The sequence below is a fragment of the Heptranchias perlo genome, chromosome 1, assembly GCF_035084215.1.
Source record: "Heptranchias perlo isolate sHepPer1 chromosome 1, sHepPer1.hap1, whole genome shotgun sequence".
In the NCBI taxonomy this organism is placed as follows: Eukaryota; Metazoa; Chordata; class Chondrichthyes; order Hexanchiformes; family Hexanchidae; genus Heptranchias; species Heptranchias perlo.
Window position 1 is genome coordinate 725,587 of NC_090325.1, and position 21,847 is coordinate 747,433.

A 21,847-nucleotide genomic window follows, 5' to 3' on the forward strand; every position below is an offset into this window, starting at 1 on the left:
ATCAGGGAAAAATAGTAAAATGTTAAAATTAAAGGCACTATATCTGAATGCATGAAGCATTTGCAACAAGGCAGTTAAATTAATGGCACAGATAGAGATAAACGGGTTTGATCTAATAGCCATTACTGAGAAGTGGTTGTAGGGTGATCAATGTTGGGAACTAAATATTCCAGGATACTTGACTTCTAGAAAAGATGGGCAGAATGGAAAAGAAGTGGGGGGGAAAGGGGTGTAGCCCTGATATTAAAGGATGAGATAAGGGCAGTAGTGAGAAAAGATCTTAGCTCAGAAAATCAGGGCGTAGAATCAGTGTGGGTAGAACTAAGAAATAACAAGGGGCAGAAAACACTGGTTGGAGTAGTTATCGTGTTGGAAAGAGTATAAATCTGGAGTAGCTTGTAACAAGGGTAATGCAATAATTGTGGGGGACTTTAATCTTCATATAGACTGGGCAAATCAAATTGGCAAAAGTAGTTTGGAGGATGAGTTCATGGGATGCATTCATGACAGTTTTCAAAAACTACATGTCAAGGTACTGACTAGGAAACAGGCTATTTTAGATCTAGTATTATGTAATGAGACAGGATTAATTAGGATAGAATCATAGAAGTTTACAACATGGAAACAGGCCCTTCGGCCCAACATGTCCATGTCGCCCAGTTTATACCACTAAGCTAGTCCCAATTGCCTGCACTTGGCCCATATCCCTCTATACCCATCTTACCCATGTAACTGTCCAAATGCTTTTTAAAAGACAAAATTGTACCCGCCTCTACTACTGCCTCTGGCAGCTCGTTCCAGACACTCACCACCCTTTGAGTGAAAAAATTGCCCCTCTGGACCCTTTTGTATCTCTCCCCTCTCACCTTAAATCTATGCCCCCTCGTTATAGACTCCCCTACCTTTGGGAAAAGATTTTGACGATCTACCTTATCTATGCCCCTCATTATTTTATAGACTTCTATAAGATCCCCCTGAAACCTCCTACTCTCCAGGGAAAAAAGTCTCAGCCTATCCAACCTCTCCCTATAAGTCAAACCATCAAGTCCCGGTCGCATCCTAGTAAATCTTTTCTGCACTCTTTCTAGTTTAATAATATCCTTTCTATAATAGGGTGACCAGAACTGTACACAGTACTCCAAGTGTGGCCTTACTAATGTCTTGTACAACTTCAACAAGACATCCCAACTCCTGTATTCAATGTTCTGACCAATGAAACCAAGCATGCTGAATGCCTTCTTCACCACCCTATCCACCTGTGACTCCACTTTCAAGGAGCTATGAACCTGTACTCCCAGATCTCTTTGTTCCATAACTCTCCCCAACTCCCTACCATTAGTAATCTTATAGTTAAGGATCCTCTGAGGCACAGTGATCATAATGTGATAGAACTTCATATAGAGTTTGAGAGTGATGTAGTTAAGTCCAAAACTAGAGTCTTAAATTTAAACAAAGCCAATTATGTAGGTATGAGGGGCGAGTTGGCTAAGGTAGATTGGGAAATTAGGTTAAAAGATATGATGATAGATAAGCAATGGTAAACATTTAAAGAAATAATTCATAATTCTCAATGAATATACATTCGCTTGAGGAATAAAAACCCCACAGGAAAAGTGGTCCAACTGTGGCTAACTAACGAAGTTAGAAACATAGAAATATAGAAAATAGGAACAGCAGTCGGCCATTCAGCCCTTCGAGCCTTTTCCCCCATTCAGTATGATCATGGTTGATCCTCTATCTCAATACCATGTTCCCGCTCTCTCCCCATACCCCTTGATGCCTTTTGTGTCTAGAAATCTATCTCGCTCCTTCTTAAATATATTAATGACTTGGCCTCCACAGCCTTCTGTGGTCGAGAATTCCACAGGTTCACCACCCTCTGAGTGAAGAAATTTCCCCTCATCGCAATCCTAAATGTCCTACCCCATATCCTGAGACTGTGACCTCTCGTTCTGGACCCCCCAGCCAGGGGAAACATCCTCCCTGCATCCAGTCTGTCTCGCCCTTTCAGAATTTTATATGTTTCAATGAGATCCCCTCTCATTCTTCCAAACTCGAGTGAATACAGACCGAGTCGACCCAATCTCTCCTCACACGACAGTCCTGCCATCCCAGGGATCAGTCTGGTGAACCTTCGCTGCACTCCCTCTATGGCAAATATATCCTTTCTTAGGCAAGGAGACCTGTACTCAAATCCTCTTGCAATGAAGGCCAATATACCATTTGCCTTCCGAACTGCTTGCTGCACCTGCATGTTTGCTTTCAGTGACTGGTGTACAAGGACACCCAGGTCCCTTTGAACATCAACATTTCCCAATCTATCATCATTTAAATAATACTCTGCCTTTCTGTTTTTACTTCCAAAGTGGATAACTTGACATTTATCCACGTTATACTGCATCTGCCATGTATTTGCCCACTCACTCAACTTGTCTAAATCGCCTTGAAGCCTCTTTGCATCCTCCTCACAACTCACGATCCCACCCAGTTTTGTGTCGTCAGCGAACTTGGAAATATTACATTTAATTCCCTCATCCAAATCATTGATATATATTGTGAATAGCTGGGGCCCAAGCACTGATCCCTGCGTTACCCCACTAGTCACTGCCTGTTACCCCGAAAAAGACCCATTTATTCCTACTCTCTGTTTCCTGTCTGTCAACCAATTTTCAATCCATGCCAGTATATTCCCCCCAATCCCATGTGCTTTAATTTTGCACACTAACCTCTTATGTGGGACTTTATCATAGGTCTTCTGAAAATCCAAATAAACCACATCCACTGGTTCTCCCTTATCTATTCTACCAGTTACATCCTCAAAAAACTCCAGTAGATTTGTCAAACATGATTTCCCTTTCATAAATCCATGTTGACTTTGTCTAATCCCGTTGATATTTTCTAAGTGTCCTGTTATCACATCCTTTATAATAGACTCTAGCATTTTCCCTTCTACTGATGTTAGGCTAACCGGTCTGTAGTTCCCTGTTTTCTCTCCCTCCTTTTTTAAATAGTGGGGTTACATTTGCCACCCTCCAATCTGCAGGAACTGTTCCATAATCTATAGAATTTTGGAAGATGACACTAATGCATCCACTATTTCCATGGCTACCTCTTTTAGTACTCTGGGATGCAGATTATCAGATCCTGGGGATTTATCGGCTTTCAGTCCCATCAATTTCCCCAGCACTATTTTTTACTAATACTAATTTCCTTTAATTCCTCCTTCTCACTCGTCTCTTGGTTCCCCAGCATTTCTGGAAAGTTATTTGTGTTCTCTCCCATGAAGATAGAACCAAAGTATTTGTTTAATTGCTCTGCCATTTCCTTGTTCCCCATTATAAATTCTCCTGTTTCTGACTGTAAAGGACCGACATTTGTCTTCACTAATCTTTTTCTTTTTACATACTTGTAGAAGCTTTTACAGTCCACTTTTATGTTCCTTACAAGTTTACTCTCATACTCTATTTTTCCCCTCTTCATCAATCTCTTGGTCCTTTTTTGCTGAATTCTAAACTGCTCCCAAACCTCAGGCTTGCTACTTTTTCTGGCAACTTTATATAACTCCTCTTTGGATCGAATACTATCCTTAATTTCTTTTGTTGGCCATGGTTGGGCCGCATTTCCTTTTGTGTTAGTATTAGATTAAAAGAGGAGGCCTATAATGTTGTCAAAAAGAGTAGTAAGCCTAAGAATTGGGAAGGTTTTAGAAATCAGCAAAGGATGATCACGCAATTGATAAAGAGGGAGAAAACAGAATATGAGAGTAAACTAGCAAGAAATATAAAAATTGTAAGAGCTTCTACAGTATGTAAAAAGGAAGAGATTCATGAAAGTAAACGTAGGTCCCTTAGAGGCTGAGACAGGAGAAATTATGATGGGGAATAAGGAAATGGCAGAGACATTAAACAAATATTTTGGATCTGCTTTCACAGTAGAAAACACAGAAAACATACAGGATATAGTGGGGAACCAAGGAGCTAATGAGAGTGAGGAACTGAAAGTAAGTAATATTAATAAAGAAAAAGTACTGAAGAAATTAATGGGACTAAAAGCTGACAAAACCCCTGGACCTGATGGCCTACATCCGAGGGTTTTAAAAGAGGCGGCTACAGAGATAGTGGATGCATTGGTTTTGATCTTCCAGAATTCTCTCGATTCTAGAACGGTCCCAGTGGATTGGAAGGTAGCAAATGTAACCCCGCTATTCAAGAAAGGAGGGAGAGAGAAAACGGAACTACAGGGCAGTTAGCCTGATGTCAGTAGTAGGGGAAATGCTAGAATGCATTATTAGGGATGCAGTAACAGGGCACTTAGAAAATCAATATGATTAGGCAGAGTCAACATAGTTTTATGAAAGGGAAATCATGTTTGACAAATCGATTAGAGTATTTTGAGGTTGTAACTAACAGGGTAGATAAGGGAGAACCAGTGGATGTAGTATATTTGGATTTTCAAAAGGCATTCATGTTGGCAGGTTCTAATTAGTAGGGTACCACAAGGATCAGTGCTCGGGCCTCAGCTATTTACAATCAGTTAACATGCAGGTACAACAAGCAAATAGGAAGGCAAATGGTATGTCGGTCTTTATTACAAGGGGTTTGGAGTACAAGAGTAAGGAGATCTTGCTGCAATTATGTAGGGCTCTGATGAGACCACATCTGGTACAGTTTTGGCCTCCTTGCCTAAGAAAGGATATACTTGCCTCAGAGGGGGTGCAATGAACTTTCACTAGATTGATTCCTGGGTTGAGAGGGTTGTCCTATGAAGAGAGATTGAGTAGAATGGGCCTATACTCTCTGGAGTTTAGAAGAATGAGAGGTGATCTCATTGAATCGTATAAAATTCTTCGTGGGCTTGATAGGGTAGATGCGGAGAGGCTATCTCCTCTGGCTGGAGAGTCCAGAACCGGGGTCATTGTCTCAAGATAAGGGGTCGGCCATTTAGGACCGAGATGAGGAGAAATTTCTTCACTCAGAGGGTGGTGAACCTGTGGCATGCTCTACCACAGAAGGCAGTGGAGGCCAAGTCATTAGATGTATTCACGAAGGAGATAGATATATTTCTTAATGCTAAAGGGATCAAGGGATATGTTGAAAAAGCGGGAACAGGGTACTGAGTTGAACGATCAGACATGATCATTTTGAATGGCAGAGCAGGCCCGAAGGGCCAAATGGCCGACTCTTGCTCCTATTTTCTATTTTTCTGTGTTATTACATTTCCGAGTTTCGTGTCATCTGCAAACTTTGAAATTATGCCCTGTGTACCCGAGTCCAGGTCATTAATATATATCAAAAAGAGCAGTGGTCCTAATACTGACCCCTGGGGAATACCACTGTATACTTCCCTCCAGTCTGAAAACAACTGTTCGCTACTACTCTGCTTTCTGTCCCTTAGCCAATTTCGTATCCATGCTGTTACTGCCCCTTTATACCAGTGGGCTTCAATTTTTCTAACAAGCCTATTATGAGTGTCTGAGCTTGAGCAGCTGGTGTCACTGCAGGGCATATAGTATCATAGAATGGTTAAAGCACAGAAGGAGGCCACTTGGCCCTTCGAGCCCGTGCCGGCTCTCTGCAAGAGCAATGCAGTTAGTCCCACTCCCCCTTGCCCAGGGAGTGTTCCTTTGACATCCTACGTGACTCTGACGATGATAATCTATTCCTCCTCATCCTTCCCGACCTGTCTTCAGCATTTGATACGTTGACCACACCATCCTTCTCCAACGCCTCTCCTCTGTCGTCCAGCTGGGTGGGACTTCGCTCGCCTGGTTCCATTCTTATCTATCCAGTCGTAGCCAGAGAATCTCCTGCAATGGCTTCTCTTCCCACTCCCGCACCATTACCTCTGGAGTCCCCCAAGGATCTATCCTTGACCCCCTTCTATTTCTCATCAACATGTTGCCCCTCGGCGACATCATCTGAAAACATAACGTCAGATTCCACATGTACGCTGACGACACCCAGCTCTCCCTCACGACCATCTCCCTCGACCCCATCCACTGTCTCTCATTTGTCACACTGCTTGTCCGACATCCAATACTGGATGAGCAAAAATTTCCTCCAACTAAATATTGGGAAGACCTGAAAAGACATTGTCTTTGGTCCCCACGACAAACTCTGTTCCCTCGCCACCGACTCCATCCCTCTCCTTGGCCACTGTCTGACCGTTCACAACCTTGGTGTCCTATTTGACCCTGAGATGAGTTTCCGACCACATATCCGCTCCATCACCAAGACCGCCTACTTCCACCTCCGTAACATCGCTCGTCTCCGCCCCTGCCTCAGCTCATCTGCTGCTGAAACCCGCATCCATGCCTTTGTTACCTCTAGACTGGACTGTTCCAATGGTCTCCTGGGCTGGCCTCCCATCTTCTTCCATAAACTTGAGCTCATCCAAAATTCTGCTGCCCATATCCTAACTCTCAGCAAGTTCCGTTCTCCCATCACCCCTGTGCTCGCTGACCCGTATGGGAGTGTGAGAATTTCCTCGATCGCACGTTGCAGGAGGTGGTCACCCCACAGCCACGGAGAGCTCAGGACAGTAAGTGGGTGGCCATCCGACCATCCTCCGGGAGTATGATGCTCACTTACTGATTTTAAGTGCTAAATACTGGTAAGGGTGACGAAACCTCAAAGAAGTGCAGTCCAGAGCATGGCACTGTGGGGCACAGGACTGTACAGGGGGGCATAGCGAAGTGTAGGAATGCAGTGGTTTTAAGGATTCAATCGTCAGGGGGATGGACAGGCGTTTCTGCAACTGCCAACATAAGTCTGGCATGGTGTGTTGCCTCCCTGGTGTCAGGGTAAAGGACATCACTGAGAGGGTGCAAAACATTCTGCGGAGGGAAGGTGGAACAGCCAGAAGTCGTGGTCCACCTGGGAACCAATGACATAGGAAGGAAAATAGTCGAGGTCCTGCAGCCGGAGTTTCAGGATCCAGGGAGGAAGTTAAAAAGTAGGATCTCAAAAGTGGTAATCTCTGGAGTTGCTCCCCTTCCCACGTTCTAGTGAATATAGGAATAGACAGGAACAGTGGTGCAAGAGGGAGGGCTTCCAATTCCTGGGGCATTGTGACCAGTTCTGGTGTAGAAGGGATCTGTTCAGGATGGATGAGTTGCACCTCAACAGGGCTGGGACCAATGTCCTTGTGGAGAGGTTAACGAGTGCTGTGGGGGAGGGTTTAAACTAATTTGGCAGGGGGATGGGCACTAGGATGAAGTATTAGAGAGGAGAAACAAGGTGAACAGAGGATTTGGAAAGGGAAACAGCATTAGAATCAAGAGCAGTTCAGAAATAGGAAGGATCAGACAGGTGGGTAATACAACGAAGACTAGGATGGGTTTGGAATGCATGTGCGTAAATGCCCAATGTGTGGTAAATAAGGTTGGTGAGCTGCAGGCACAAATTGCCATGTGGGATTATGATATGGTGACAATAACGGAGACCTGGCTCGAAGAAGGGCGGATTGGGAACTTGATATTCCTGGCTACAAGGCATTCAGGAAAGATAGGAACGGAAAATACAGAGGAGAGAAGGCGTTGGCAGTATTGATCAAAGAAACTCTTACAGCACTGGAAACGAATGATGTAGTTGAGGGTTCAAAAACATAACCAGGCACAAGGCACAAGTCAAGAGTGTGATGGAATACTCTCCACTTGCCTGGATGAGTGCAGCTGCAACAACGCTCAAGAAGCTCGACACCATCCAGGACAAAGCAGCCCGCTTGATTGGCACCCCATCCACCACCCTAAACATTCACTCCCTCCACCACCGGCGCATTGTGGCTGCAGTGTGTACCATTCACAGGATGCACTGCAGCAACTCGTCAAGGCTTCTTCGACAGCACCTCCCAAACCCGTGACCTCTACGACCTAGAAGGACGTGGGCAGCAGGCGCATGGGAACAACTCTAAGGTTAGAGTTTGTGGATTCTCTGGTCTCTGTTGTGTAGTGGGGGACTGCTGTTCAGCAAGGGCCCTTGAGTATACCTTTTTAATTGAAGTGAAATTGGTGGGATTCATTTAATTTGAATTAATTAGTTAAAGGGTAAGTCATGTCAGGACAGCCCAGCCCCGTGTTATGCTCTTCCTGCTCTATGTGGGAAATCAGGGACCCTTCCGGTGTCCCTGACGACCATGTGTGCGGGAAATGCATCCAGCTGCAGCTACTGACAAACCGCATTGCGGCACTGGAGCTGCGGATGGATTCATTAAGGAGCATTCGCGATGCTGAGAACGTCGTGGATAGCACGTTTAGTGAGATGGTCACACCGCAGGTAAAGGTTGTACAGGCAGGAAGTAATTGGGTGACCACCAGGCAGAGTAAGAGGAGCAGGCAGGCAGTGCAGGGGTCCCCTGTGGCCGTCCCCCTCTCAAACAAATATACCGCTTTGGATATTGTTGAGGGGGATGACTTATCAGGGGTAGGCAGCAGCAGCCAACTTCCTGGCACCAGGGGTAGCTCTGCTGCACAGGCTGGGAGGAAAAAGAGTGGAAGAGCTATAGTGGTAGGGGATTCTATCGTAAGGGGAACAGACAGGCGTTTCTGTGGCCGTAAACGTGACTCCAGGATGGTTTGTTGCCTCCCTGGTGCCAGGGTCATGGATGTCACTGAGCGGCTTCAGGGCATTCTCAAGGGGGAGGGTGAGCAGGCAGAGGTCGTGGTCCACATTGGGACCAACGACATAGGTAGGAAGGGAGATGAGGTCCTGCATCAAGAATTTAGGGAGCTAGGTAGCAGATTAAAGAGCAGGACCTCAAAAGTTGTAATCTCTGGATTACTCCCAGTGCCACGGGCCAGTGAGTATAGAAATAGGAGGATAGAACAGATGAATGCGTGGCTAAAGAGTTGGTGCAGGAGGGAGGGTTTCAGTTTCCTGGATCACTGGGCCTGCTTCTGGGGAAGGTGGGACTTGTACAAGTCGGACGGGTTGCACCTGAACCAGAGCGGGACAAATATCCTTGCGGGGAGGTTTGCTAGCACTGTTGGGGGGGGTTTAAACTAACTTGGCAGGGGGATGGGATACAGAGTGGAGCTACAATAGGGGGTGATGTGCAGCCAAATATAGAGAAAAAAACAAGTCAGCTTGGAAGACAGGGCAAATATGTGAGGGCAAGGCTGGATGGCATCTATTTTAATGCAAGGAGTCTTGCGAATAAGGTGGATGAACTGAAGGTGTTGATAAACACATGGGAGTATGATATTGTTGCTGTCAGAGAGACATGGTTGAGGGAGGGGCAAGACTGGCAGCTCAATATTCCGGGGTACAGAATCTTCAGGCGAGACAGAGGGGGAGGGATAAGAGGAGGGGGGGTCGCAATATTAATTAAAGAATCAATTACTGCCATAAGGAGGGATGATATATTAGCAGGTTCCTCTAATGAGGCCGTATGGGTGGAGCTTAAAAACAAAAGGGGGTCAAGCACTTTGATGGGAGTGTACTATAGGCCCCCAAACAGTCAGGGGGAGATAGAGGAACAGATATGTAGGCAAATCTCAGAAAATTGTGCAAATAATAGGGTAATAATAGTGGGGGATTTCAACTTCCCCAATATTAACTGGGATACTCAGAGTGTAAAAGGCTTAGAGGGTACAAAATTCTTAACGTGCATCCAGGAGAGCTTTTTGAGCCAGCATGTGGAAAGTCCTACAAGAGAGGGGGCGGTACTGGACCTAATTCTAGGGAATGTGGCCGGCCAAGTGGAAGAAGTGCTCGTAGGTGAGCACTTTGGTGACGGTGACCACAATTCGGTGAGATTTAAGGTGGTCATGGAAAAGGACAGGGAGGGGCCGGAAATAAAGGTTCTAAATTGGGGAAAGGCCGATTTTAATAGGATAAGGCAGGATCTGGCCAAAATGGACTGGGATCAGCTGCTTGTAGGAAAATCCGCATCGGAGCAATGGGAGTCTTTCAGAAGGGAGATTGAGACCATACAATGGCAACATGTTCCCGTAAAGGTCAAGAGTGGTTCCAAGAACTCCAGGGAACCTTGGATGTCAGGGGATATACGAGAATGAATTAGGAAAAAAAGGAGGGCTTTTGGCAGATACAAAAGGCGAAAGACGGAGGAAGCCCGAGAGGAGTACAAAACGTGCAGGGGGATACTTAAAAAAGAAATTAGGAGGTCAAGGAGGGGCCATGAAATAACACTGGCGAGCAAAATAAAGGAAAATCCTAAGATGTTTTATAAGTATATTAAGGGTAAGAGGATGACTCGGGAAAAAATAGGGCCCATTAGGGACAAAAATGGCAATCTGTGTGTGGAGCCGGCAGATGTAGGAGGGGTTCTAAATGAATTTTTTGCATCTGTTTTCACTCTGGAGAAGGACGATGTAGACATAGAAATACGGCAGGGGGACTGTGATATACTCGAACATATTAACATCGAGCGGGAGGAGGTATTGGCGGTTTTAGCAGGCCTAAAAATGGATAAAATCCCAGGCCCGGACGAAATGTATCCCAGGCTACTGTGTGAGGCAAAGGAGGAGATTGCGGGGGCTCTGACACATATATTCAGAACCTCTCTGGCCACAGGGGATGTGCCAGAGGACTGGAGAACTGCTAATGTAGTACCATTATTCAAGAAGGGGAGTAGGGAAAACCCGGGGAACCACAGGCCAGTGAGCCTAACATCAGTGGTAGGAAAATTATTGGAAAAAATTCTGAAGGACAAAATTAGTCTCCACTTGGAGAAGCAAGGATTAATCAGGGATAGTCAACATGGCTTTGTCAAGGGAAGATCATGTCTGACTAATTTGATTGAATTTTTTGCGGGGGTGACGAGGCGTGTGGATGAGGGTAACGCAGTGGATGTGGTATACATGGATTTCAGTAAGGCCTTCGATAAAGTCCCCCACAGGAGACTGGTCAAGAAGGTACGAGCCCATGGAATCCAGGGTGCCTTGGCACTTTGGATACAAAACTGGCTTAGTGGCAGAAGGCAGAGGGTGATGGTCGAAGGTTGTTTTTGTGACTGGAAGCCTGTGGCCAGTGGGGTACCACAGGGATCGGTGCTGGGTCCCTTGCTGTTTGTGGTCTACATTAATGACTTGGATATGAATGTAAAAGGTATGATCAGTAAGTTCGCTGATGATACAAAAATTGGTAGGGTGGTAAATAGCGAGGAGGATAGCCTCAGTCTGCAGGACGATATAGATGGGTTGGTCAGATGGGTGGAACAGTGGCAAATGGAATTTAACCCGGAAAAGTGCGAGGTGATGCACTTTGGAGGGACTAACAAGGCAAGGGAATACACAATGAATGGGAGGACCCTAGGCAAGACAGAGGGTCAGAGGGATCTTGGTGTGCAAGTTCACAGATCCCTGAAGGCGGCGGAACAGGTAGATAAGGTGGTAAAGAAGGCATATGGGATACTTGCCTTTATTAGCCGAGGCATAGAATATAAGAGCAAGGAGGTTATGATGGAGCTGTATAAAACACTGGTTAGGCCACAGCTGGAGTACTGTGTGCAGTTCTGGTCGCCACACTACAGGAAGGATGTGATCGCTTTGGAGAGGGTGCAGAGGAGATTCACCAGGATGTTACCAGGGCTGGAGCGCTTCAGCTATGAAGAGAGACTGGGAAGATTGGGTTTGTTTTCCTTGGAGCAGAGGAGGCTGAGGGGGGACATGATTGAGGTGTACAAAATTATGAGGGGCACAGATAGGATGGATACTAAGGAGCTTTTTCCCTTCGTTGAGGGTTCTATAACAAGGGGACATAGATTCAAGGTAAAAGGCGGGAGGTTTAGAGGGGATTTGAGAAAGAACTTTTTCACCCAGAGGGTGGTTGGAGTCTGGAACTCACTGCCTGAAAGGGTTGTGGAGGCAGGAACCCTCACAACATTCAAGAAGCATTTGGATGAGCACTTGAAATGCCATAGCATACAAGGCTATGGACCAAATGCTGGAATATGGGATTAGATTAGACAGGGCTTGATGGCCGGTGCGGACACGATGGGCCGAAGTGCCTCTATCCGTGCTGTATAACTCTATGACTCTATGACTCTATAACACCACTTGCATGTTCCCCTCCAAGCCACACACCATCCCGACTTGGAAATATATCGCCGTTCCTTCGTCGTTGCTGGGTCAAAATCCTGGAACTCCCTACCTAACAGCACTGTGAGAGTACCTTCACCATTTGGATTATTTGGTTAGAATTAAGGAACAATAGAGGAGCTATAATGCTGCTTGGTGTATACTGTAGGCCTCCAAATAGTGGGAATGAGATAGAGAACAAATTTGCAGGCAAATTTCAGAAAGATGCGAGAACTGTAGAGTTGTGATAATGGACTTCAATTATCCTAAGATAGACCTGGAAAAAAGGCAGTGTTAAGGCCAGAGGGGGTGGAATTCATGAAATGTGTACAAGAGAACTTTCTTGATCAGTATATTTCTAGCCCAATGAGGAAGGGAGCAGTGCTGGCTCTAGTTCTAAGGAATGAAGTGAGGCAAGTTGAGCAAGTTTCAGTGGGGGAGCATTTGGGAAACGGTGATCACAATATCATTAAGTTTAGAGTAATTATGGAAAAGGACAAAGAACAGTCAAAGGTGAAAATACTCAACTGGAGGAGGGCTAATTTCAGAGAGTTGAATCTGGCCCAGGTGGATTGGAATCAAAGATTGGCAGGTATAACAGTAAATGAACAATGGGAGGACTTCAAAGGGGGCATAGTTCGGGTACTGAGTATACACATTCCCACAAGGGGAAAAAGAAGGGCATCCAAATCTAGAGCTCCCTCGATGACCAAAGATATACAGACTAAAATCAAACAGAAAAAGGAGCCTTATGATAAATGACATGTTCATAATGCAGGAGAGAACCAGGCTGAATACAGAAAGTACAGAGGAGATCGAAAAAAGGAAATAAGAGGGGCAAAGAGAGAGTCTGAGAATAGATTAGCAGGTAACATAAAAGGGAACACAAAACATGTCTTGAAATATATAACTAATAAAAAGGTAGTCAAAGGAAGAGTGGGGCCAATTAGGGACCAAAATGGAGATCGTCTTGTCGAGGTAGAGGGCATGGCTGAGGTACGAAATGAGTCTTCACTAAAGAAGGGGATGGTACCATTGTCACAGTAAAGGAGGGGTTGGTCAAGAAATTGGATAGGATAAAAATAGATATAAAGTAGAAATGTCACCCGGTCCAGATGGCTGCATCCTTGGTTGCTGAATGAAGTAAGGGTGGAGATCGCAGAGAATCTGGCCACCATTGTCCAATCCTCCTTAGATATGGGGATGGTGCTCGAGGATTGGAGGATTGCAAATGTTACACCCCTGTTCAAAAAAGGGGAGAGGGATAAACCCGGCGATTGCAGGCCAGTCAGCCTGACGTTGGTAGTGGGGAAACTTTTGGAGACAGTAATCAGAGTTAAAATTAATTGTCACTTGGAAAAATATGGGTTAATAAATCGCAGCCAGCATGGATTTGTTAAAGGCAAATTCTGCAGCTCGAGGAGCTTTGGCTCCAAGTTGAGGAGCTGGCGTCCGAGCTGCGGACATTGCGAGACATCAGGGAGGGAGAAAGCTACCTCAACCTTTTGCTCCAGGAGGCAGCCACGCCCCTTAGATTAAATACTTTAGAATTGACACGTGGTCAGGGACAGGAGGGTGTGACTGCGAGTGAGGCAGGTACGGAGATCAGGAGGTAGTATTGCAGGAGCCTCAGTCCCTGCGCTTGTCCAATAGATTTGAGGTTCTTGCAACCCTTGTGGACAAGTGCGGGGACTGCGGGGAGGACGAGCAAACTGACCACGGCACCGTGGGACAGGGTTCAGGGAAGTGCCCAGAGAGACAGGCAAAGCAGGAGGCGGTTATTGGAAAGACGTGAGACCGATCCTGCACAATGGGCGTTGGTAATCTGCTCGAACCCACATTGTTTAATCTGCTCGAACCCACATTGTTTAATCTGCTCGAACCCACATTGTTTAATCTGCTCGAACCCACATTGTTTAATCTGCTCGAACCCACATTGTTTAATCTGCTCGAACCCACATTGTTTAATCTGCTCGAACCCACATTGTTTAATCTGCTCGAACCCACATTGTTTAATCTGCTCGAACCCACATTGTTCAATCTGCTCCAACCCACATTGTTTAATCTGCTCGAACCCACATTGTTTAATCTGCTCGAACCCACATTGTTTAATCTGCTCGAACCCACATTGTTTAATCTGCTCGAACCCACATTGTTTAATCTGCTCGAACCCACATTGTTTAATCTGCTCGAACCCACATTGTTCAATCTGCTCCAACCCACATTGTTCAATCTGCTCCAACCCACATTGTTTAATCTGCTCGAACCCACATTGTTTAATCTGCTCGAACCCACATTGTTTAATCTGCTCGAACCCACATTGTTTAATCTGCTCGAACCCACATTGTTTAATCTGCTCGAACCCACATTGTTTGATCTGCTCTAACCCACATTGTTTAATCTGCTCGAACCCACATTGTTTAATCTGCTCTAACCCACATTGTTTGATCTGCTCGAATCCACATTGTTTAATCTGCTCGAACCTACATTGTTTAATCTGCTCGAACCCACATTGTTTAATCTGCTCTAACCCACATTGTTTGATCTGCTCTAACCCACATTGTTTAATCTGCTCGAACCCACATTGTTTAATCTGCTCTAACCCACATTGTTTGATCTGCTCGAATCCACATTGTTTAATCTGCTCTAACCCACATTGTTTAATCTGCTCGAACCCACATTGTTTAATCTGCTCGAACCCACATTGTTTAATCTGCTCTAACCCACATTGTTTAATCTGCTCTAACCCACATTGTTTAATCTGCTCGAACCCACATTGTTTAATCTGCTCGAACCCACATTGTTTAATCTGCTCTAACCCACATTGTTTGATCTGCTCGAATCCACATTGTTTAATCTGCTCTAACCCACATTGTTTGATCTGCTCTAACCCACATTGTTTGATCTGCTCGAACCCACATTGTTTAATCTGCTCTAACCCACATTGTTTAATCTGCTCGAACCCACATTGTTTAATCTGCTCTAACCCACATTGTTTAATCTGCTCGAACCAACATTGTTTGATCTGCTCTAACCCACATTGTTTGATCTGCTCTAACCCACATTGTTTAATCTGCTCTAACCCACATTGTTTGATCTGCTCTAACCCACATTGTTTAATCTGCTCTAACCCACATTGTTTAATCTGCTCTAACCCACATTGTTTGATCTGCTCTAACCCACATTGTTTAATCTGCTCTAACCCACATTGTTTAATCTGCTCCAACCCACATTGTTTGATCTGTGGTGGTCACACCGCAGGTAAAGATTACGCAGGCAGAAAGGAAATGGGTGACTGCCAGGCAGAGTAAAAGGACTAGGCAGGTGGAGCAGGTGTCCCCTGTGACCATCTCCCTCTCAAACAGATATACTGCTTTCGATACTGTTGGGGGAGATGGCTTATCAGGGGAAAGCAGCAAGAGCAAGGTTCGTGGCACCACGGGTGGCTCTGCTGCACAGGAGGGGAGGAAGAAGAGTGGCAGGGCTATAGTGATAGGGGATTCAATTGTAAGGGGAACAGATGGGCGTTTCTGCGGCCGCAAACGTGACTCCAGGATGGTATGTTGCCTCCCTGGTGCGAGGGTCAAGGATGTCACGGAGCGTCTGCAGGGCATTCTGGAGGGGGAGGGTGAACAGCCAGTAGTCATGGTCCATATTAGTACCAACAACATAGGCAAAAAAAAGGGATGAGGTCCTGCAAGGTGAATTTACGGAGTTAGAAGATAAATTAAAAAGCAGGACTTCAAAGGTAGTGATCTCAGGATAACGACCGGTGCCACGTGCGAGTGGGTATAGGAACAGGAGAATAGACCGGATGAATGCGTGACTGCAGGGATGGTGTGGGAGGGAGGGATTCGGATGGTGTGGGAGGAGGGATTTAGATTCCTGGGACATTGGGATCGGTTCTGGGGAAGGTGGGACCTGGACAAGCGGGACGGGTTACACCCGAGCAGGACCGGGACCAATGTCCTCGCGGGGGTGTTTGCTCGTGCTGTTGGGGAAGGTTCAAACTTGAGTGGCGGGGGATGGGAACCTGAGCGGGGAGTCAGAAGGGAATAAAGTTGAGAGCAGCAAGAGAGGGGAAGACCCAGGGGAAATTTACAATACAAATAGTACAAACAGTTGTTCAAGAACAAGTGAAAGGGAAAAGCGTAGAGCAGCGGAAAGAAAGTGTACTTTGGACACTACAGATCAAGTGAAAACTAGAAGGCGTAAGGCGATTAACCCAGCATCAAAGCTGAAGTTCAGGCTAGGGTGTGTGGCCCAACGAAAAGCTCTATGTACAAATGCACGGAGTATAAGAATAAATTAAATGAACTGCAGGTTCAAATTCAAATTGGAGGGTATGACATGACAGCAATGACTGAGACATGGCTGCAGGATAGAATCATAGAATCATAGAAGTTACAACATGGAAACAGGCCCTTCGGCCCAACATGTCCATGTCGCCCAGTTTATACCACTAAGCTAGTCCCAATTGCCTGCACTTGGCCCATATCCCTCAAAACCCATCTTACCCATGTACCTGATGAAATGTATCCCAGGACGTTATGGGAGGTTAGGGAGGAAATTGCGGGTCCCCTAGCAGAGATATTTGAATCATCCACCGCTACAGGTGAGGTGCCTGAAGATTGGAGGGTAGCAAATGTTGTGCCTTTGTTTAAGAAGGGCGGCAGGGAAAAGCCTGGGAACTACAGACCAGTGAGCCTGACATCTGTAGTGGGTAAGTTGTTAGAGGGTATTCTGAGGGACAGAATCTCCAGGCATTTGGAGAGGCAGGGACTAATTAGGAACAGTCAGCATGGTTTTGTGAGAGGAAAATCATGTCTCACGAATTTGATTGAGTTTTTTGAAGGGGTAACCAAGAAGATAGATGAGGGCTGTGCAGTAGACGTGGTCTACATGGACTTCAGCAAAGCATTTGACAAGGTACCGCATGGTAGGTTGTTACATAAGGTTAAATCTCATGGGATCCAAGGTGAGGTAGCCAATTGGATACAAAATTGGCTTGACGACAGAAGACAGAGGGTGGTTGTCGAGGGTTGTTTTTCAAACTGGATGCCTGTGTCCAGCGGTGTGCCTCAGGGATCGGTGCTGGGTCCGCTGTTATTTGTTATTTATATTAATGATTTGGATGAGAATTTAGGAGGCATGGTTAGTAAGTTTGCAGATGACACCAAGATTGGTGACATTGTGGACAGTGAAGAAGGTTATCTAGGATTGCAACGGGATCTTGATAAATTGGGCCAGTGGGCCGATGAATGGCAGATGGAGTTTAATTTAGATAAATGTGAGGTGATGCATTTTGGTAGATCGAATCGGGCCAGGACCTACTCCGTTAATGGTAGGGCGTTGGGGAGAGTTATAGAACAAAGAGATCTAGGAGTACAGATTCATAGCTCCTTGAAAGTGGAGTCACAGGTGGATAGGGTGGTGAAGAAGGCATTCAGCATGCTTGGTTTCATTGGTCAGAACATTGAATGCAGGAGTTGGGATGTCTTGTTGAAGTTGTACAGGGCATTGGTGAGGCCACACTTGGAGTACTGTGTACAGTTCTGGTCACCCTATTATAGAAAGGATATTATTAAACTAGAAAGAGTGCAGAAAAGATTTACTAGGATGGTACCGGGACTTGATGGTTTGACTTACAGGGAGAGGTTAGACAGACTGGGACTTTATTCCCTGGAGAGTAGGAGGTTAAGGGGTGATCTTATAGAAGTCTATAAAATAATGAGGGGCATAGATAAGGTCGATAGTCAAAATCTTTTCCCAAAGGTAGGGGAGTCTATAACGAGGGGGCACAGATTTAAGGTGAGAGGGGAGAGATACAAAAGGATCCAGAGGGGCAATTTTTTCACTCAAAGGGTGGTGAGTGTTTGGAACGAGCTGCCAGAGGCAGTAGTAGAGGCGGGTACAATTTTGTCTTTTAAAAAGCATTTGGACAGTTACATGGGGAAGATGGGTATAGAGGGATATGAGCCAAGTGCAGGCAATTGGGACTAGCTTAGTGGTATAAACTGGGCGACATGGACATGTTGGGCCGAAGGGCCTGTTTCCATGTTGTAACTTCTATGATTCTATGATTCTATATGCCTCCTTCTTCTTTTTGACTGGGGCCTCAAGCTCCCGAGTCATCCAAGGTTCCCTACTTCTACCAGCCTTGCCCTTCACTTTATAAGGAATGTGCTTACCCTGAACCCTGGTTAACACACTTTTGAAAGCCTCCCACTTACCAGATGTCCCTTTGCCTGCCAACAGACTCTCCCAATCAACTTCTGAAAGTTCCTGTCCAATACCATCAAAATTGGCCTTTCCCCAATTTAGAATTTTAACTTTTGGGCCAGACCTATCCTTCTCCATAGCTATCTTAAAACTAATGGAATTATGATCACTGGACCCAAAGTGATCCCTCACTAACACTTCTGTCACCTGCCCTTCCTTATTTCCCAAGAGGAGGTCAAGTTTTGCCCCCTCTCTCGTCGGGCCATCCACATACTGAATGAGAAATTCCTCCTGAATACACTCAACAAATTTCTCTCCATCCAAGCCCCTAATGCTATGGCTGTCCCAGTCAATGTTGGGAAAGTTAAAGTCCCCTACTATTACCACCCTATCTTTCTTGCAGCTGTCTGTAATCTCCTTACATATTTGCTCCTCAATTTCCCGTTGACTATTTGGGGGTCTGTAGTACAATCCTATCAAAGTGATCTCTCCCTTCTTATTTTTCAGTTCTACCCATATAGACTCGGTGGGCGAACCCTCGGATATATCCCCTCTCACTACTGCCATGATGTTCTCCCTAATCAAGAATGCAACTCCCCCTCCTCTCTTACCTCCTGCTCTATCTTTCCTATAGCATCTGTACCCTGGAACATTGAGCTGCCAGTCCTGCCCCTCCCTTAGCCATGTTTCAGTAATAGCTGTAACATCCCAGTCCCATGTACCCATCCATGCCCTGAGTTCATCTGCCTTGCCCATCAGACTTCTTGCATTGAAATAAATGCAGTTTAATCTAGATTTCCCTTGGTCTTTGCCCTGCTTTCTCAGACCATCTGTCCGGTCATGTTCTGTACACTCTCCCTTACTGCCTTTTGTTTCTGTCACCACTTTATTTCCCACTGACTTCCTGCATCGGTTCCCATCCCCCTGCCACATTAGTTTAAACCCTCCCCAACAGCACTGGCAAACACTCCCCCTAGGACATTGGTTCCAGTCCTGCCCAGATGCAGACCGTCCAATTTGTACTGGTCCCACCTCCCCCAGAACCGGTTCCAATGGCCCAGGAATTTGAATCCCTCCCTCTTGCACCATCTCTCAAGCCACGTATTCATCTTAGCTATCCTGTCATTCCTACTCTGACTAGCCCCTGGCACTGGTAGCAATCCTGAGATTACTACCTTTGAGGTCCTACTGTTTAGTTTAATTCCTAACTCCCTAAATTCAGCTTGTAGGACCTCATCCTGTTTTTTACCTATATCGTTGGTGCCTATATGCACCACGACAACTGGCTGTTCACCCTCCCCCTCCAGAATGTCCTGCAGCCGCTCCGAGACATCCTTGACCCTTGCACCAGGGAGGCAACATACCATCCTGGAGTCTCGGTTGCGTCCGCAGAAACCCCTGTCTATTCCCCTTACAATCGAGTCCCCTATCACTATAGCTCTGCCACTCTTTTTCCTGCCCTCCTGTGCAGCAGAGCCAGCCACGGTGCCATGAACCTGGCCACTGCCAGCTTCCCCTGGTGAGCCATCTCCCCCAACAGTATCCAAAACGGTATACCTGTTTTGGAGGGAGATGACCGCAGGGGACCCCTGCACTGCCTTCCTACTCTTCCTCTGTCTGTTGGTCACCCATTCACTATCTCCCTCAGTAATTTTTATCTGCGGTGTGACCAACTCACTGAACGTGCTATCCACGACTTTCTCAGCATCGCGGATGCTCCAAAGTGAGTCCATCCGCAGCTCCAGAGCCGTCAAGCGGTCAAACAATAGCTGCAGCTGGACACACTTCCCGCAGGTGAAGGAATCAGGGATACAGGAAGGAGCCCTGAATTCCCACATCCCACGAGAGGAACATGACACGGCCCTGGGATCTCCTGCCATGACTTAACCCCTAAATTAGCTTAAGAACAACTACAATGTCAAGAGAAAAAAAAAAGGAAAGAAAAACTACTTACCACTCCCTTTAAGGAGTTTACTCCTTTAAATTGTTCTCAATTTAGAGAATGTTAACTACAATAGGGACCTTGATTCACTAAAAAATAAACGCTACTTCCTATAAGACCTGCAGACCTTCCCTTTCCTATTACTTTAGTTACTGTAGATAAGTAGAAATACTCACCTGAACCTACTCCCCAATCAGGTGCCTCCCCTGTGTCGCGTCCCGATCTGATTCCTGATGTCACTTCGAACTCGGTCGCAGCTCCGCTCGGCTCGGCTCCTCTCAGCTGTTCTCAGCGCTCTGAAATCCCGCCTTTTATCGGACGCTCCCTCCGCTCGGCTCGGCTCCTCTCAGCTGTTCTCAGCGCTCTGAAATCCCGCCTTTTATCGGACGCTCCCTCCGCTCGGCTCGGCTCCTCTCAGCTGTTCTCAGCGCTCTGAAATCCCGCCTTTTATCGGACGCTCCCTCCGCTCGGCTCGGCTCGGCTCCTCTTAGCATTAAGAAATATATTTATCTCCTTGAATACATCCAATGACTTGGCCTCCACTGACTTCTGTGGTAGAGAATTCCACAGGTTCACCACCCTCTGAGAGAGAGTGGGGCAGTGGGACTAGTTTTGGTTTGATACAGGACTTTGGTGAGAGAATGCGGCAATGGGACTAGTTTGGGATTAATACAGGACTATAGAGAGAGAGTGGGGCAATGGGACTAGTTTGGGATTGATACAGGACTTTTGTGAGAGAATGGGGCAATGGGATTAGTTTGGGATTGATACAGGACTATGGAGAGAGAATGGGGCAATGGGATTAGTTTGGGATTAATACAGGACTATAGAGAGAGAGTGGGGCAATGGGACTAGTTTGGGATTGATACAGGACTTTTGTGAGAGAATGGGGCAATGGGATTAGTTTGGGATTGATACAGGACTATGGAGAGAGAATGGGGCAATGGGATTAGTTTGGGATTGATACAGGACTATTGAGAGAGAGTGGGGCAATGGGACTAGTTTGGGATTGATACAGGAATTTGGTGAGAGAATGGGGCGATGGGATTAGTTTGGGATTGATACAGGACTATGGAGAGAGAATGGGGCAATGGGATTAGTTTTGGATTGATACAGGACCATTGAGAGAGAGTGGGGCAATGGGACTAGTTTGGGATTGATACAGGAATTTGGTGAGAGAATGGGGCGATGGGATTAGTTTGGGATTGATACAGGACTATGGGGAGAGAATGGGGCAATGGTATTAGTTTGGGATTGATACAGGGCTATTGAGAGAGAGTGGGGCAATGGGACTAGTTTGGGATTGATACAGGAATTTGGTGAGAGAATGGGGCGATGGGATTAGTTTGGGATTGATACAGGACGATGGAGAGAGAATGGGGCAATGGGATTAGTTTTGGATTGATACAGGACCATTGAGAGAGAGTGGGGCAATGGGACTAGTTTGGGATTGATACAGGAATTTGGTGAGAGAATGGGGCGATGGGATTAGTTTGGGATTGATACAGGGCTGTAGGGAGAGAGTGGGGCAGTGGGATTGGTTTGGGATTGATACAGGGCTGTCGGGAGAGAGTGGGGCAGTGGGATTAGTTTGGGATTGATACAGGGCTGTAGGGAGAGAGTGGGGCAGTGGGATTAGTTTGGGA

General features: G+C 46.1%; 1 protein-coding gene across 1 annotated transcript in view; it reads left to right on the forward strand.

Annotated features, from left to right (window-relative positions):
- fbxo41 (F-box protein 41) overlaps nucleotides 1-21,847 on the forward strand; it is a 246,259-nt gene that overhangs the window by 109,251 nt on the left and 115,161 nt on the right. The window lies entirely within an intron of this gene.